The sequence below is a fragment of the Oxyura jamaicensis genome, chromosome 7 (genome assembly GCF_011077185.1).
Source record: "Oxyura jamaicensis isolate SHBP4307 breed ruddy duck chromosome 7, BPBGC_Ojam_1.0, whole genome shotgun sequence".
Lineage (NCBI taxonomy): Eukaryota > Metazoa > Chordata > Aves > Anseriformes > Anatidae > Oxyura > Oxyura jamaicensis.
This window is the reverse complement of record NC_048899.1, coordinates 5,809,428-5,827,295: the sequence shown is the minus strand read 5'-3', so window position 1 is coordinate 5,827,295 and position 17,868 is coordinate 5,809,428. Positions and strand designations below refer to the sequence as shown.

At 39.1% G+C, this 17,868-nt stretch overlaps 1 protein-coding gene across 5 annotated transcripts in view; it reads left to right on the top strand.

Annotated features, from left to right (window-relative positions):
* Positions 1–17,868, top strand: part of ZNF804A (zinc finger protein 804A) — a 213,772-nt gene that overhangs the window by 174,779 nt on the left and 21,125 nt on the right. The window lies entirely within an intron of this gene.

The window sequence follows — 17,868 nt, the reverse complement described above, 5'->3', positions numbered from 1 at the left end:
TCATCAGTTTAATTTTGCATATCAGTAAATGCTGTGTTGTATTTAAGAGATTGCAGGGAAGCATTTATGTCACAACAGGTGTGGGTAGGAAGCTTGACATAGTTTTTGGTAAATTTTCTTTTCACATCTGCATGTGTGTGAAATGGGCCATAATTTTACTTAAATGCACTGCATATAGAAAACCCAGGTAATGAAGTTTCTGGCTCAGTTCACAATAAGATAAGTGTAAGCTTTTAAACACTGGTATTTGCAGTTTTACCACCAGGTTTTATCACCGCACCTCCAAGTTCCGTATTGTGCTTTTATAACATAACAGTGAGAGAGGCGACACAACTGTCTTACAAGGCAATGGCATACCAGTGCAACCTCATGGTCTCCAGAGCGGTCAAAACTGTATTATTCAGAGGAAAATGAAATGCACTGACTTCACCAAAAAGATACATAATGATCTAACCATACAGAAACTTTCTACTTAGTACAATTAGCTGGTTATTATCCTTTATCTTTGTTTTATCTAGTGAAATCATAGGGTTCTTGATCAGGATTGATTGCTTTTCATTCTAATTGGATCTCCTTTTGTCCTGTAGTTCTCTTCAGGTTGAGGGCAGATGCTATCAGCTTTAGATTTTGTGAGTTTTCAATTTAGTGTTGAGAACTGTGGAGCTGTAGACCTCATCAACAATAGCAGTGTATGAGAAGCTGAAGAGAAAGCAAGCTGTATTAGATGGGAAATTAGCAGGTAGCTTCCTCGCGTCCTATAGATACTTATTGTGAGTTGTAAGTATTTGTAGTTGAAATACAGCTGGAACTGGTTCTTCAGGCATTGTCACACAGCACCACCTGACTGATGGAGGGCAAGGGAATAAAGTGATGGGCAGAATATTCCCCACATGAACTTTTGTAGAAATGTTTTAAGTGCTCTGAAGTGCTTTCAAATAATGAGAACCTGAAGGCTGCAGTAATTGCTCCTCTCTCTATTCAGTATTGATGAAAAATGGATTTTGAAAGCAAGGTCAGGCATGAGACTTGTTTTCTGTGGTTCACACAGCTACTTCTCCTTTTTAATTGCTTTAGACAGGAGATGCTGGGCACCACACCAGCATTTGGAGTACAGCAGATCCTGCCTCTGCACCTTTTGGGTAGGGGCCTTGGTGTCTGTGTTTGTATGTGTATATGTGGATGTAGCTGATGAAACCCAAGAAGCCATCCTCTTCCTACATAGACAACCACGACTCTAATCTCCTTGGTGGGGAATCAGACAAAAGTTTCCAGTTCTCCAGTAGAACAAGTTGTATGGGTGCTTGTTTCGACAAAGTGAACATGTTCTGTAATACTACTGGAAAATATGATCATCGATTCCTGAGATTAAAATGTTAAGTCAGATTTAATTCTTCTGGAGCATTTTCTGTGGCATTTGCTACAGGTGTTATAAAAACAAACCATTCCTCTTCCCATGCTTTGGTGAAAGAGGGGACAGGTAGCAAATGCTGCTATGCAGGCTCCCTCAGATTTACTGATTTTTCATGTCCTTTTTGTGAGCAACCTAATTTTTCTAATTATGCTAGAGCCATTTGCAGATGCTAATGTTGAATGCTTTGATCTTTGGTGTGAAACTTTCTACCTCAGTGGCAGTTTAGAGGAGGGGAATGAACAACTGCCCTGTCTGTGGATTTTGCTTCATATTTTTCTCCAGCTTTCTCAATTCAATCACACCTTTCTGCTAATAATAGGCATGTAAGGGGAAGCACTTGTAGAAAGTTTTCCCATGATCCCAGAATAGTTGTAAGCATATGCAGCCAGTTTGGTTTCACTGGTCCCAGAACCCGAGAGTGTCTTTCCAATGATCAAGCAGATGAAAAACTTCTGCCCAAAGCTGAGTTCATCCCAGCTCCACTGAAAAGCCTTCTTTAATCCTAATTGAGCATTCTGTTATCACACAGTCTTAAGCCATGGGATGCTTTCTCAGAGAAAATCTTCATTACAGCTCCTGTACCTCAGTGTTACTGTACACGTTCTATTTTTTTCCATCAATTCAAAGATTGCTAGCACAGTAAATTTCCAGGCTTAAAATACAAGATTTTATAATTACGTGATTTCCCACTCTTTGGACGAGAGGCTCTGTACTGTCAAGGGTTGGTTGTATTTTGATTTATTGTCTCATCTAGCTTCTGAAACCCTGCTTTCGGATTGTATGTAGTCCACAAAGAAAGGATAGGGCAAAACTAATTTTATTTCCTAGGACCTGAAGGAGTTCAGACCAAGGTATCAGGGCCTCCACCTGCCTCTATTAGTGCTTTCTTGTTCTTAGTTTAGACACTAGGGTTTGGAGAGTAATATCTGTAGCCTTTAAGAATCCTGGAAAAGTAACTTGCAAGGTAAGGTCAGTGGTAATGGAGACAAATGAACTCTTTTATTTGTTTTGAAAACCTAGACATTAAAAAAAAAAAGAAGGAAAACAAAACTGAGTGCAGGTATCTTTAAAACTAAAAGTGTTCTGAGCCCAGTTCAGACAGAAACGTAACTAAGGTTGAACCTGTATGATTCCTTAATGAGAGAATTACTGTTTGATGACGATGGTCTGCATGGACTGCAGCTTTTGAGACCCATTTTTGAGACTCAAAAATCTGTGTGATTATGCAGAGTTTATTAAGTATTTAGAAGCTCTCTGTAGTGCTGTGTTCATGCAGGGTAGGGGAAAAAATCCTGCCTGTGTTCCTAGAAATGCCACGATTTTTATAAACGTGGCAGAGCATCAAGTCTAAAGCTGTGAATGACCTTCGTCTCGTAGCCTTTCAGAGGCAGAGAGTTGTTTTGTCTTGTCAGTGAAGAAGGCTGGATCGCACAGCTGGGTCTCCTGCATCAGTCATTCCTCAAGAGACTTGTTGCTGTGAGAATGAAGCGATTTTATTCTTGAATTTGAAAGTCTTCTCCATCCCAGACCTTCTGATTAATCACCCAATATCACAGCAGCGCACCTGAGCTTGTTCTTTCCTCTCCCAGGACAGCTTTTCTAAATATCAGAATAGCTGTACTGAAAAAGAAAAGTAAGAGCCCTGATGTATTTGCATCCAGATATGCAAATACAATCAATTAAGTAAATTGTAAGTAGGAAACTTTCCCCACAAAATCAGAGGTCATTTTGCAAATGCTGTCTCCCTTGATGAAAATGATCTCCCTGCTCTAAAAATGTATTTAGAATTGTATGGAGGTACTAAAGCACAAATTATAGAGGAAGACTAAATTAGTAGATGTCTTTTTTCCCTGTTCCAGCCAGTTTTCTCCTGCCTACGTTTTTCTCCTCTCTCTACATGTTTTTCTTATTTGTGCATTTTAAGAGGTTAATGCCAAATAGGTCAGCAAATACTGATCTGTAGCCCATCAGAAATCTGACCTTTGATCATCTTGGTGTCTTTGAATAAACATTTCAATGAATGTAGGTGAAGGAAAAGAAAATCTTAAGTGTAAGGATGTGATAAGGCATGAAAATAGTGATAATACAGTATTTTTTCTAAATGTATACCTCCTACAGGAAGGATGAAGGATGGAAACATATAAGGTATAAAGTCAGAGCTGTATAGCAGGTAGCACACTTGCAGATTCTAGTATTCTCAGCAAAGATAACTGGATGATGCCAGTTTTCTGACTGCAGTTTAAAAACAAAGCCACAAATCCTTGCAGTTATCATTACAGCCATCATTACATCATTACAAAAAGTAAAAGGAAATAAAAAGGCAACGTATATATCCCATCCCCTCTACTTGCCACTGTACGTTTTGTCTTTTGCCAGTTGCTGTTCACAAGATGTCCGTGTTTTGTTAGTAAACATCTGAAAAAGTTTTAAAGTGCCTTTCTTTAAGCAGCATTTTGATTTTGTGATCCTCAGGGTTTATGTTAGATCTGTCAAGGAAGCCTATGCAATTCATGTAGCCCTCTTCAGTGCTATGGAAACCTCATGGATGGCCAGATAGGAAATCCCTGAGAAAAGCTGCTTAAAAGAAGGACTTAGTTCCCAGGTTGGTACCTCAGGAAATCTGGGTGATTGTCAGTGGCAGCTGTGTTCTGCTGAAACTTGATCTTAACACACCTCACTGCTCTTTATTCTCTGTAACTTCAAAACAGCAGAAATGCATGACAGAAGTAGGGATTTTCTGCCCCTTAGTTGTTCTGCATTTGCATCGTTTTATGTTGGGTTAAGAAGAACAGAACTTAACTGGGTGAGAACAAGGATTGTAGCAGCTCAGTCCCTCAGCTGCAGAAGTGAAAGACGTGCACTATCTACCAGGAGCCAGCAGTATTTTGTATTGCATTTCCCGGGCTGCTTTTTGCAAGTTGAGTCCTGCTACAGCTACTGGGATCACTAGTAGTCACATGGCAGGCCATCTTGGAAGTGTAGAAACAACAATTCTCAAAAATGTGTCGTCTTCTAGAGCAGTACATTTAAAAACAAAACAAACAAATAAACAAACAAACAAAAAAAAAAGGTTTATGCTAGTTCAGAACAAAACCTTGAGAACTTCAAAAAAGTTCCACAAGAGTTGCTTCATAAGCAAAACAAGCCTGATAAATGTATGTGAGAATGTATGTGACATAACTCAGTGCTGCTGGCAACAGCATTGTGTTTTCCTGGACCTTAGTGCACACTGAGTCGGCCAGAATGGGATGTTTAAGATGACAGAGTGGACAAGAAGGCCATGGTGAGCGATTACAGCCATCACAACCCCCGAGAGTGATAAATAAATTCCTTCTTCAAGCGCCATCGAGGCTAGGCATGGATGAGAAGAATGCCCACACGGTTATCATGGTGTCAATACCACTGGGTCCTTTGGGGCTGAGGCGGCAAAGCTCCCCTGCTGCAGGGCTGGTGCGACAGACAGCAACAATGTGCTTGTGGTGATGGCTGCTTCGCGCCCTCATGGGTAAAATGTAATCCTGTGCATGTGGTTGGGTGTAGCTTATAGAAAGCAGGGGTGGGAAGCACTCAGAGCATTGTCTTTTCTTTACCCTTGGAGGGAAAATACCTTTTCGCAGTACATGTCAGCGTGCTTTCTCTGCTTTGCACTTGATGACTTCTCACTCTCAATATCAGAGTCAGGATTCTTGCAGCCAAACTTTCAGGAATGGAGAAATTTTCTATTCCTTCCCTTACTCTAGCTTGTTTCTCAGAAGAAAGCAATATTTCTGTGTGCCCTTATGGGCAATCTTAGCTTCTAAAAACCGAAGCAGGCATAGAGTAGGATCCACATCATTTTGTTTGAATGCTGTAGTCCCTGTCACCGAATGTAATTTTGCCTCTTCCTATACCTAATTTTTTCCCTTAGGAAAAGATGCTCATCTTTTCATCCTTTTTAAATATTAAGGGAACACCACCAAACGTTCCAGCCGCATGTGTTCCTTTGGATATATATATATATATATTTGTAGCCCACGTATAACCATGAAACAACCCCTCCTCTGCCAAAACAGAAACAGAACGGGGGATCTCTGCTCCATTGAAATATAAAGAATGTATCCACAGCATAATGCTGGAGAGAAATTTCCAGGTGGGAGTCTCTTTATGGATGATGGGCTAATGGGAGTGCTTCTTCTGGCATTAACCCTGCCTCCTTCAGTCGGCTGCTGGCACCTGAAGCTCTGCCTCTGGCACCCGAGTGCCTGGGGCAATGCAGCAGCTGGATGCTGACAGGGAGGGCAGAGTAAAATTGAAAATCAAACAGTTCATTTCTGGTTTTTATTGATGAATATTTGAAACTATTCAGGGACAAACTTCCTACACTTGTTTCATGAATGAAAGAGAAAGCTGATTTCTTTTCCTTCCAGTTTTTATTTTGCCTGTAAATTTTAATTCCAGGAATTGTCTGCTTGATGGGTATCAGTGTTACGGAGTAATTAGGCACTCTTTAGCTCCAACCTTGTACTGCCACTTTAGATTAGGGCATCCTGAGTAAGATATTAATACCACAGAATTCAGTTTTGTTGCTAACTCGGATTCTGTTTCTTCATTACCAAGGAAAACACGTAACTGCATTCCTGTTTTGGCAATTATAACTGGAAAGATACTGCATAACTTTGTATTTTCTTGTGAGTTTAGAAAATTCTGTGTTCTGTAATAATATTTGATTATCTAATTGACTTATTTTTCCTGAAGAGGTGTTTTTAGAACAAACATAATTACTACAGAAAAGCATATACCCTGTCTGGTCCCATGGATAGTCTGCAAACAGAATATTAACACCATATGCTGGCACTTCTGGCTCCACAAGGAGCCCATTCTTTAATACAGGAGTAACCTTACTTAACTGCAGCCCCTTCTGAGCTTAGAAACTTGGTATTTATGCTCTTTTTTTTTTTTTTTTTTTTTTTTTTCATTTTTCCTGTCTTGAATTACTGCATCCTTCTCTTCTTTGTCCTTTTCAGTATCGTGGTCAGTCTCATAACCTGTTAAATCACTGACAGTACATTGCCATGCAAAACCAGTACAAATTTCATTCAGCAACACATTGCACTAGAGTTATCCCAGTTGTGTCTGCGTTAGCACGTCACGCAGATAACTATTGAGTATTGTGATAGGCCCTGCTGAACGTGCTTCCGTTTCCATCAGAAAGGGCCTTTTGAATGGTTTGTTTGTTTGTTTGTTTTTGATAATCATAAACTGAAAACTACGCATTGTGAACATAAGTTGTTAAAAAAAAGAAAAAAGAAAAAAGAAACTAGAGCCCCAACCCAAAGAGTGAGGAATAAAGAAACATGATTTACTTAGTATATCCTGCACATTTATCCCAGCAAACATTTCTGCTGTTGTGTTGTTCACTGTTGTTTTTTGTTTTTTGTTTTTTTTTAATTGTACTCAAAAATTTCACTTGATCTTTATCGTTCTAAATAAATTCATGAAAATTTATGTGTGTAAACCAGCTGAACTTAAGGCTAATTTTAAACTAAGCTTTACTGTATCAGTATGAGGTTTCTGCTGTTTGGCCAAAGCTGTTGAAAAAAAAAAAAAAAAAAAAAAAAAAAAAAAAAAAACACTTTTATTCAACACAGATAAGAATGGAGATAATAATTAGGATGTGGAAATAGGAAATAATAAAGTGTTTCTGTACGTGATTCCTGAAGCATCCTTTATATTGTAATATATATTTTGGCATAAGCTGTTTTGATGGGAAGAAATGATTAAAAACTTGAGTTACACAGTCTTTGAGATCAACTGAGCGTTTACCTGTCACATGCTTTGTTGCTAGGCTATAGATCAGCTAAGCAATTATCTGGAAGAAAAATATTCTATTTTTTGTCATCATTCACTCTTTAACAGAATCAATCTCCCCAAGTTAATTCAAGCGTTATTATGGCTCAAAGTTCAAACCAATCAACTGACTATGTTTTCTGTAATTTTCACAAATTCCAAAGGCAGTTCGATTGCTGTCCTGAAAGTAATCGAGTAGAATATAGATTAAGTATAGTCAACGAATAACATGAAAAGAGTTTTTTTTACACCATGTTTTTCAGCTGCTAGCGATCACATAGGAAAATGTTATTTGCAATGAAGTTTTAAGCTTTCTTAAATGAAAGGCAAACATACATTGCTAGTAATGTATTAAATTCTGACCTCTCGAGGTGACTCATTTTTGTGAAATTAACATGATTTAATTTGCTGAAACAACTAAGTGGTGCATGTGAATGGCTCCATGCCTGATGTTGCAGAAGCCACCTTATGGTTTCCTATTTACTGCTCCACCCCCCCCAAAATGTTTCCAGATTTTTTTTTCCCTTAGGAGCTCTGCTAGAATTATTTTTTATGCCCTGCAGCACATGCATGCTGTTTTACACGTGGGAGTTCATTGGGAAGAACTGAGCAACCTTTTCAGTGCAAGCCACAGTAAATCTTAAGGTAATTATTGCATTCTTTGCTGATCCATGCAAAATCAATACTTCATTCATTTCAGAAAGAGCTTGTTCTTTTTTAAGTCATGGTTCTGACCCGTTGGTGGAACATAACATTGCAATCAGCATTGCGTTTTGGGAAGAGATGTGACTAGACAAGCAACATATATAGAAGTGATGCTTGATTTAACCTCAGGTAATGAATCCTGCTCAGTCTGCAGGCTGTGTGCAGTAGGACATTGGGACCTCTGCAGGGACAGTGTTTAACTGAAGGTAAATCTAAGGAACAGTTGTAGGCCGTGATCACCCACAACCATCCATGTAGTTTTTTTAGACTTTTTTTTTTCTTTTAGACTAATGCTATTCTAGAAATTAAAATTACAGTAATTTTTAATATTCTAATTATGGATCAGTAACAGATGATAGAGAATATCTTCAGTTTCCAGAACCGTTTTAGTCATAATCAACAAAACCTAAAATAGGTACTTAGATTTTCCTTTTTTTTTTCTTTTTATTTTATTTTATTTTTTTTTTTAATGTGCAGGCAGTGCTGTCTTGGAACAACTCCACTGCAGAGCCTTTTCCATATGTTTGTTCTTGGGTTCTTGTTTTTGAGCTTCAGTGGTTAGTCAATTTTGCTTTTTTTTAATTTTATTTTTTAATTAACACTGCAACTTTCACTGTCCAGTAAAGATGTGAGTGTCGCACTAAGTTGAACTTTCCCCAACCTCATGCAACAAATTAAAGAATTTAAAATGAGGGCTCCATGGGCACCAAAAAGGATAAATTAAGCAAGCAGGACTGCTGTTGATTTTGAACTTCATTGGCAGACAAACCACAGCCCTATTTTAAGAAGATTTTGAGAGTTGGTGGAAAGGAAAATGAGAATTGTGCCCTTCCCATCAGTCCTGTTTCTATTCTGAGTTCTTCCTAGTCTTTCCCTTCATTTCAAGGATACCATATGCTGTTATTTGAGTAATATCCCCTAGTTTCTCACTATGCTTTCATCTATGGTTGTTCATGACAAGCATCCTTGTGACAAACCTCAATTATTCTGTAAAGAACCTTTCATTTTCTTCCAAAGTCTCCATATGTGGCAGAAGAATTGTGTTTCAACATTGAGTGACTGAAAGTGTTGATGTCTTGGGTGAATGGTTTTTATTTATTTCTTTTTAAGACATTCAGTGTGCAAAAGACAATATAAATACAGCCAGTCTTTGTGACTGTCTCTTGCTTGTGGGCATCCTTCTCTTTCCTTGAAGGAGAAACAACAGCATGTTGCATCTTTTCTTAAATTAGAACTGACTGAAACCCAAGGCACACCATAATATAAATAATAAATAATACTAATTCAAGCTCATTCATGATTAATGCTGCTTCTTTTAAATGCCCAGCTTCTCTGGTACAGCTCGCTGCTGTCATCTTTATATGCCAATGCTACCAAGAGTTCATGCAAAAAGTTAGCTCTGAACATGTAACCCCTATTCCCTTTTCTGTCGCTGAAAGTGAAGGAAATGACAAAAATCTATTAAATGAAAAAACCTTCTTTAATGATGATTTTTGTGTGTGAGTGTGAACCACCTTATATATATATATATATATTTGTATGACTTTTAAATGCTTGTTTGCACTGGCAACTGCATGTTTGTATCTGGTACAGACAGGATCTCCTATTAATGGCAGAGATTGTCTGTCTACAAATTCCTTGTTGTGAGAGAGAGGAAACCAAGCCTGAGACTCTAAACAAGAACATGGAAAGGATGAATTGCAACAGTCCCCGTTGCATCATTATTACAGACTCTGCTGGGGCCAGCTCTTGCCTTCACCATCTATGTGCATCTATGTCCTTTGCTATTCTTGGTGTCCCTCCCCTGGCCAGCTGGACAGCGGCTGCAGAGAGCGTTGTAAGAGCAGGGCACTTTTTAAAGTATACTTAAGGTTCTCAATAGTTTCTGTCTCACAGACGAAAGGTGCTGTATGAGACAGGGCTGCTGCTAGGTATGATAAAGAAAGGGAGGGTGTATTTGGATGAAAATAGATTCATGCAAATGGAACAAATTAGAAAATGTAAATGAAGCATTAAAATGATGTTTATCAAACTCATCCTTAGCTCTTTTTGTTCCCTTCTGCTAAGCAAGCATTAAAGTAACAAGAATGGTTCTCTTTTTTGTCTGTTTTAGAAGATGTAGGTTGCTGCCACCTCTCCCTCCACCTTGTCTTTCTGCAGTGCCACTTCTCTGCCCCAGCAGGAGACTTTTTTTCTCTGCCATCTCAAGGCTCATTTCTTGCTTAATGAATCTTTCTTTTTTCCTTTCTTTGGACATGAGGATGACACATGCAACCAATGTAGAACACTTCATTTTCTTCCCTCATTCCTACCCATAGTTAACATGATTTGCATTTCTAAGGAATACTGCAATTAGTGTGTTTTCCTGACACCAGCCTACTTTGTAAGATTGGTTAAAAAGTATTCATTTTATAATGCCAAATATATTAAAAGTATCATTTAGGTTATATTGCTGTAGTTTAACTGTGAGCATTATAAACTCACTCCTAAGCTGCTTAGCCCACCAAGGCTAAAACACTTTTGGTGAGTAGTTTGTGTTTGCTTTGCACGGTGAAAGCACTAGTCCGAGTTACTCCTTGGGGGCTGACTCTGCTGACATGTTTGAGTTCAGATGCCAGGCCCAACGTGACCGAGTTCAACTCAGAGCTGGAAGAGCAAACAAAGTTTCTGGGATGCCCACAAAATCACTGGGAGATTAACAACTAAAGCAGTACTCTACGGGGATTATTTACAAGGAGGTTTTTCTGTTCAGATGCTTAGAAGTAGGTCAGGACTGAAGCAGATGTCCATCTACCCCATGCCAACATTCCTGCAAGGCATATGCTATTCCCAAGGCTGTTTTAGGTTTTATTTGTTTTTAATGTAATCAAAAATACTTCCTCTCAGTGAGGAGGAGTGGCTGGCTGCCCAAGCAGAGCTCTCATAACTGAAAAATAGAATTTGCAGTGGTGACAGCTGGGCAGCCTTAAAATGGTAGGTCAGAATAACTTCATTTTTGATTATAAGGTGGGGGGTTATTTTACTTAAATGATGGTGGATAACATCTTAAATAATAGATAGTCTTTTCCAAATTACTCTGTGGGTAGCAGATTTTCTTTTCAAACACTGCTCTAGTATTTTGCTTTGGATCTGCACACCTGTCTGACTGTGAACAAAGGGATGATAAAATAGCTAATGACTCATCTTTCTGACTTGATTAACAGGAAGATCAACAAGGCAAAAATCATGTCAAATCATTTTCCTTCAGCAATTGTGAGGAGAAAAGATTGTGTATTGAAAAGTGTGGGATTGGGAAGCATTTTCTTCCGTCTGTAAGGATTTAAGATAAATCCAAGGTTTATGTCCCCTTTGAGCAGTGTTTCACTACCTGCTCATCATGCAGTGCGGATTCACCTCTACGCAGGGCTTCCTCTGCAGGTATGCATGGAGAGGTCTGAATCCTTTGCAAATCCCTTGAGTTGCCATCTGAAGGGAGATACTTGATCTGTGTCATGCTGTTATATCTTTTCTTGGTCTACCGTTTGCTCTGGATGAAGCAAATGTGGTTGTTAATTTGGTTCCGTGGAAACAGGTTTGGTTCTGTGGAAACAGGTTTGTGAGCTCGCTTAACTTTTGGGCCGAGCCTCCCACAAACAAGATCACTGTTCTGTGCGAGGCTGGAGTTGGACAGGGGCTGGGGAGGGCCAGGGCTGCCTGCGAGCTCAGGGAGTGGTGCGGTGCCCTGCCTGCCCTTGCACTCGTGGGACGAAGAGCTCGTGTCCTGTGGGAAGTGGTGGTGGGAGTGCAGAAGTGTGCTTCACTCTCTGCAGTGGTGGTTGCTCTGAGTCGGGTGCCTTTCACTTCCCAAGTAGGTTTTGTGCGTTGCTGGAGGATATCAAGTGGTATGGCATGCCCTACAGAGCACTTTACTTCAAATACTCACTTGTCTGTGTGTGTTTTGTGGGGGGAAAAAATACAGTGTTCATAATAAAAATCTGTGAGCACAGATGACTTCTGCTAAGTAAACTGCCTGGTACACTGCTAAGGGAAATATTTTCTTGGGCATTTGTAACTACTGTCATTGACAATAAAATTGCTTGGAATATAAAATAATGGTGGTGTGTTGCCTACCATGACAGAAACTGTGAAAGGTTTTGGCCTTTAGTAGGCTTTAATGGGTACTCTAGAAATAACTGCAGAACTGACACTTCCATTTATTAACTTGTAATTGTCCAAAACAAATCGTGCTTTTTTTCCCCCCACAGTAGACTGAAGCCTAGTGTATGTTAATTGTGCTGGCTCTTCACCTGTCCTGACACTTTGACAGCTCTTGTCAGCTTTTAAAAGTTATTCTCTTACGAAAACTGTACCTCTGCAGGGTTATTTTCTCATAATGGCCTTGCCACTCATTTTTTTCTTTTTTTAAATTCTTACATCAAGGTTTACACTTAGCGCTGTCCCCTGACAGGAGAGCGTTCTGTAATGACCAGTGGTAAGTCAGCTGTCCCTCGTCCAGAGACAATGGAAAAATTAAATCCAGTGTTTCAGTTTGCAAGAGTATGCCTGGGGCTCTTGCTTTACTACGGTTCAGGTATTTGCTATTCATTAAAGAAATGAGGTTGTACAGTAAACTGATTTATTAGCTATACCACCCAGTGCTCTCATCTCATCAGATCTCACACTGTGCAGGTTTAGAGCATCTCATAATTATAAGAAAAACTAGGACCGCTAATTAACACTTATGTGCTATAGGATGCGATGGTACCTCAGCAGGTGGCACTTTCTGCTTTGAGTCAGTACTGGAGCAATATAATTGTTTTGCTGGAGTTGCTGCCTTCAAGATATAAAACTGAGACCTTGACCACTGCGATAATTGAAGTTCCAAGGCTGCTTACTTAGGAGCAAGGATAGTATCTCTGGTAGAGCCCTGGCCAAAATCCAGGCAGGTAATTAGATTCTGTTACATGAGTCCCCCCTGTAGCCTCAGCTGATTATAGTGGCTTCTTCCCTCCCCATCCTCACCGTTAGGTGTAATTGGTGTGCACTGTCAAGCAGCTGCCATGGTCTGAGTCATTGGTGGTTGTATTTCATTGATGAATGAAGATATACAGGTGTACTCCTCAACTCCAGCACCCGAAAATAAAATCAAAAGACATTCTTACACTGTAGGATTCATTGCTATAGGAAAGATAAGTTTGAGGTAAGCAAAATTACTACATTTTTACCACAGTATTTCTCCCTCTGACTTTGAAAATGGTGAAGCTTCAATAGCATGGGGAGCACACAGTAACTGAGAGAGACCTCTAAACTGTTCCTTTCCAAGTCATTGACTCTAAAGTATAATAACCTCTGTTAAGATGGTGTAATTAATTGTTTCACTGTGTTCAGAAACCCCAAGAGTGAAAGGCAGAACTGTCAAAATTTGTGATAAGAAATGGAGTTGTATTTTCATGTTCCAGTTGGACTGAGCCTCGTAAACTAAGTACTAACTCTTGACTTCCCCAGGGATTAGAAAGAACAGTTCTTAGAAAAAATGTCACCTCATGTTCTCCCATTACCTTTATAATTAAGAGTGAGAAAACAGAAGACATTTCCATCAGAAACCCACTTCAGAGAGCCCTTGCAAAAGACAAGGAAGGATCAAATCATTTAACTGTGAAAAGGCCATTTAGTTGCTTCTGGTGGATGGAGAGATGGTGGAGATTTTCTGCCTCCCCCCAACACATTTTTTTTTTCCCCTAATCAGTCACTTTTAAGAATTAATAATTTCTCATCAGCATTCATTATTAGAAAACCTCAATAGATTTTCACACTGTGTAAGTCTTTTGTTTGGAGAGGAAGGTGTAGGTTGGGAGGAATTCAACAGGGGTCTTGTCAGCAGCCGAAGCAGCATTGGAAGACTACACAGTTCAAATACATAAAACTGAGGAACCACTGGAATCCAATGGCATTTAGTCATTAGTTCTGGAAGACCTTGCGGATGATGTAGCTAAATTATTGATGGTGATATCCAACATAATACTTAAAACTTCTCTTTGGTGCTTGAAGTCTTGATGATAGGCAGTTACTGGAAGCTATAATAAGGTCTACACTTAGTGTACACCTAGGCTCTTTTGGGGAAGAATCATCAAGTAAAGGGAAATCTTGCTTTCCAAGCATTAAAAAACTTTAGAAAGTATTAATAAGCATAAATAAGTGCAATTGCTCTTGTACAACCTATTTGAATTTCGAAATGTGTTATGATAGAGAGATGAAAATCTTTTTAAGGAACTGAGCTGCCATGGAAAAATTGAAGGTCTTGGGATGGCTATCTACCTGCTAAAGGACAGGAAAGAGGATACTAGCACTACAGACTCGCACTGTGAAGAGGACAGGTCTGCTTAACATGTAAGAAAGAGGCTCACTGAGGCTGGCTAGCTGCTATTTTTCCTATAAGACCTATGGCCAGTAAATGAAATTAATGCAACCAGCTTTAAAACAGAGAAAAAGAGGTGGCTCCATATGCAGTGTATAAAAGCATACAACAGAAACCCTTGTCGAAGTATACAGGAAGAACTAAAAAGGGAGTGGTTTGGGGGAAGCGTGGAAAAGGAATTGAAGAGTTTTGCTGATGCTTACTGAAATTGGAAAAAGCTCAGGAAATATCTGGAGCTAAATATAGTTGGGACTTGGAGAGTGTAAGAGGAAAGGATTCATACATCCTGTATTCCTTCTAAAGGCCACTCTTTTGAGTTAAAAGAAATTAATTACATAAAAGGTAGTAATTGCATTTTCTGTGGCAACAATTGCTAGAAGAGGTGGGAAGTATGAGTGGGAACAGAGTGGACCAGAAGAATGTGAGCCTGTTAAACGCTGATGTGTCGAGGGCTGGAGGAGTGAAGACAGAAGAAAATGACAGAAGAAAGGCAATGTTTTCACTGTATTAAACAGAAATCTGGATACAGATTGCAGGTGTGCTGCATATAGGGCACCAGCTGGTGGCTTGAGGGTCAGGGGGAATTTCAAACAGAATTACTTATTCCTTGTGATACTGCCACAGGCAGAAGGGAAAGTCTGCATTATCAAAGTGACATGTACTCTTTGTAGGCACATGAGATTTGTTCTGCAACAGCTGTTCAAAAGGAAAGCAAGCCTAAGTTGTGCTAATGTATCTTCTTGTTTAGCAACGTCACTCCTACGTTTTTTAGGAATTTAGTGTCCGTTCAGTTCCAAGGCTGTGAGGTTACACAGCACAACAAAGCTGGACAGGCTCCTGGGTCTGCCTTAAGTCCAGCATCCCATCTTTCTATGCCGTCACTTCAGTGGCTTGCAGAGCTGTTTCTTCTGGAGATGTAATTGCCAGTGTCACTGTCGATGTCCTGAACAGGCATCCCACAGAACAGATCACCTCCGAACTGCAGCGGCTGTCTGCACAGAGCAGCTGGCAATTCACCACTTAGTTAAACTATGGGTGTAAGGCTGTGCATAATCTTATCAGAAGTATTTATTGCATTTTGAAAAATACTAAGCTCTTTTCATTGGTGAGAAGTACTGGGGGCTTTGATTTCTTAAATGCATATGGATTTGATGAATAGCCTCCCCTTTTGCTTGTATTATGTGCAACTTTGTGTACACAATATATTGGTGAGGGCTTTGAATTTTTGGCGGGAAATGATTCACAAAAGCCCAGAATCCAAACATCAGTGCTCAGTGATTTTGTTCTTAGATTTCACCAAACTTTACCCATTGAACCAAAAGTGCATCATAGCTCAAAGTTTTTACACTACAAAATATTCATATTTTAATTCAAGAGATACTAAGAATGGTGCAAAATCATTTAAATGGTCCTTATATTTTGTACCTGGTTTCCATTTTCCATGCAGTTATTCATACAGGGTTTGGACAGCTATCAGTATAAAACATAATTTTCTTCTACAAAGATGGTCATTTGCACCTAATCTCACCTAAGATTTGATTATCCTTCTTAATTTTTAGGTTAAAAAAGTGCTAAAATGCTAGCAATGCGATGTTAATTCAAAGCATACCTGCATTCAGTTTGTCCCCTGTAAAGCGCTACATACAAATAAGGTTTGATGAGAATGGAAAGCACTGTTACAACCAACTTATTAAAATGAAACTGAATTTTTCATAGCCTTTCTAAGTCTTTATGTGACTTATGTAGTTGCATCCTACGCAAACAAGCAAGAAATAGTTTTGGGGATGACAATTTGATGAACTGTTTCAAGACTTTAATAAAGGATGAGTCACTTTGCTGCTATTAGGAGAATTTCAACAATAAATCCTAGAGATGTGCAGAAGGAAGAAAGTATCACTTGTGTACATTTCTGCTCTTCTAGCCTTCTCTAAACATCTTCTGTGGCAATACAGCAAAAAAAAAAAGAAAAAGAAGAGGATGTGGCAGGGAGAAGCAAGCATTTTACAGATCTTTTCCTGTCCCAACCCAGAGGGCACAACAGCTTACTGCTAAGAAGTCTTGGAGTGGTAACATGAGGACCTTAAGACAGAAATAATGTTTTAAGACTGGTGTATTTAAGGGATACTTTGAAGTGCAGGTACCTGAAATATTTAGGTTTCCATGGGAGATACCTTGGGCAGAAAGAAGCTAAATCTTTGCTGGAATAGAAGGAAATGTCATGCTTTTTTTTTTGAATTAAGTGTTTTTTTGTTGTTGTTTTGTTTGTTTGTTTGTTTGTTTTTCCTCCTCCTCTCCATCAGAAAAGAAATATATAAAGAAATTTGAAGCCAAATTCTGTTCTTCATTAAAAATGCCCTTAGGATTTTCTAGAAGGAATGAGATTTTTGACAAAATGACCAAACAAACAAACAAACAAGCAAGCAAAACAACAACAAAAACACCTTGCCCACCTTGTCGAATCAAAACCAGGAAAATATGACAATTCAGTGCTATGCAAGAGGTGCCAAATTACATATCACCAAAGATACTTGTTTTGACTCCTGAGTGTAAGACTGCTGCAGAAATAGTCTGCAGAGTGCTGTAGTAATGCTTGTGTAGTGCTTGAGCATGGTAAGAGGTTTGTTTGCAGAGCTGGGAGAGTTCTCAGAATAAGATTATTTTTTCTGATCTTATAAGAAGAACAGACAAGGTTTTCATAGCTATCACTGACAGTTCTTAGTTGAAAAGTACTTTTGCTTGTTTGTGTGTTTTTTTGTTTGTTTGTTTACTGGGGGGAAAGAGTGCAAAGTACTTTTTTTTTTTTTTTTTTTTACCTCCCCTACACATATCGTACTGTTGACCTTGAAATGATAAAGCTTCTGCTCATCTTCCATTTTTTGTGGTAGTGTTTTATCCAGAAATACCTTTAGACTGAGTTTAGACACTTTAAATCTGACTTCTGCTGAGATATACAGAAGGTCCACCTGGTTAATTACACCTGTCATTTATGTCAGACAGATAACTTCCTTTGTGTTTCTTTTTCTTCTTTTCTTCAAAGCTTGAACATGTAGCGGTGCAGATTTCATAGTTGAGTGCTGTAGATGCTGCTTTGTGCTTTATTCCTACTGTGATGCTCACCTGCTGATCAGAACCTGTATAGTGAGAGTAGATGTATTTCTATCCTGACTGTGGTTAGAGGAATGAAAAGGTTAATAAAACAATAATAATTAGAAAAAGGTATCACCAGCTTTCTCTAGAAATTGCCTTCTGCCTTTAATAATGCGGACTGAGATTTGGGTACATTTCCTTTCAGTAACAAGCTGCGCTTCATTAGCTAATTATTGTTTTTATTAATTTCCTAGTGCTTCTTAATCAAGAGCAAATTATCTCCTGGAAGGCTGATATCCGATTTAGGTGAGGGAACATTGCCCTGAACTGCTTCTGGATACACTAACCCAGCAAGCTTGACCTGCTGTGCTGGCTCTCAGTCCTGCCCCTTGCTGATAGCAGCCAGTCCTCGAGGAGGGGACCCCAACCAAACACCTTCTGCTGG